Source organism: Gavialis gangeticus, unplaced genomic scaffold (assembly GCF_001723915.1).
Source record: "Gavialis gangeticus isolate Ggan-Ray unplaced genomic scaffold, GavGan_comp1, whole genome shotgun sequence".
Lineage (NCBI taxonomy): Eukaryota > Metazoa > Chordata > Crocodylia > Gavialidae > Gavialis > Gavialis gangeticus.
Window position 1 is genome coordinate 7,989,099 of NW_017729005.1, and position 1,415 is coordinate 7,990,513.

Consider the following 1,415-nt stretch of genomic DNA (forward strand, 5'->3'; position numbering starts at 1 on the left):
AAAATAATTTGATAAATGGCTTGATAAATTCCCCATCTCTTTCCTTCATTGCTCTAACACTGTTTGTGGGAGCCTTTCAATTGGACGAGCGTGAACAAAAATGAAATTACCTAAGCTTATAAATCAAGTCATATTCTACATACAAATTCTGCTGCAAGGTTTCAGTTTAGTGCGCTCTCTCTCTCCTCTTTGCATTTACATGACAGCTTTCTATTTAGAACCCCTGCTTCCTTCAGGCATCTGAAAAAACTTTTTTACAAAACTCTGGGAATTGGTTAGTCTATAAGGTGCTACTCTGCCCTGCCTTATGATTGACTAGATACAGTGGGACAGCCTAGCTCAGGGGTGGCCAACGGGTTCCATGGGTACCAAAATTTGACAGCCTGTGTGTGTGGCACACAGCAGACTGGGGAGGGGACAAGCAGAATGGTGACAGATGGGGCAAGGAGCAAAAAACAGAGCAGCACATCAGGCAGGGAACTCAGGGCAGGCAGCGGAAAGCAGCAGCAAGTTGGGAAGGGAAAGGGATTGGGGTGGGTCTCGGAGAGGAAGCGTATCTAATTTGTGCCATGCCTGCCAAAAACAGTTGGCCCCCATGGATGATATGGAGATATGCCAATGTTATGGAGTATCTGGGCAAATGCATAATTTCTGCTCTTCCCTCACTACTGGGTAGGTTTGGAAGGATGTTTAGCAGAGAGGGTGGGATGACTATGGGTGAAGTATTGGTTGCAAGGCTGTGAGCATGTGATGAAGTCTTAGGGCTAAGTGAAGACCATCGGAACAAAGGTGCAGTGGTGTGGTCAGTGTATGCCATGGGCTATGCGTGTTTTACAGGGGTAGTGTAGTCGAGAGGTCAACTTCTCACGCATGGTGAACTTCAGCACAGTGTTTACAAACAGGAGCTGTCCCTCACATTCAGGGAAGGGCTGAGTTAGGGGGTGGCTCACCAAGGTTACTGTATTTGTTTGCACCTGGTTGGAGGCAAAGGGTGTTAGGGGTTTCAGGCATGCAGCAGAGGTCTAGCTCCCCATAGCCTGCGTGTTTGTGTCGGGGGATCCCTAGGGTCCCCCATCTGTGCTTTTAGGAAGGGGCGCTAAGTCTGGCTCCCTGGGGCTAGAGGCCCTGCCAGAGGGGGACCCTTTATGTAAAGTTTAGATGACTGTTTGTATCGGATGGTTTGGATAGGAACGATCCATTGTCAGGCAACGGGTTGGACTAGTCACTAGATGACCTCCAGAGGCCCCTTCCAGCCCGGCCTCCCTATGACTATGCCCATGCCCAGGCTCCACGCATGCGCGGTGCTCTAAGCCTGAGCACTCGCTCACAGGACGCCACGCACATGGGAGCCGGGAGGGGGAAGCAGGGGAAAAAACAGGTCCCGCTTGCACATACTCAATGCCCTCTCTATCCCG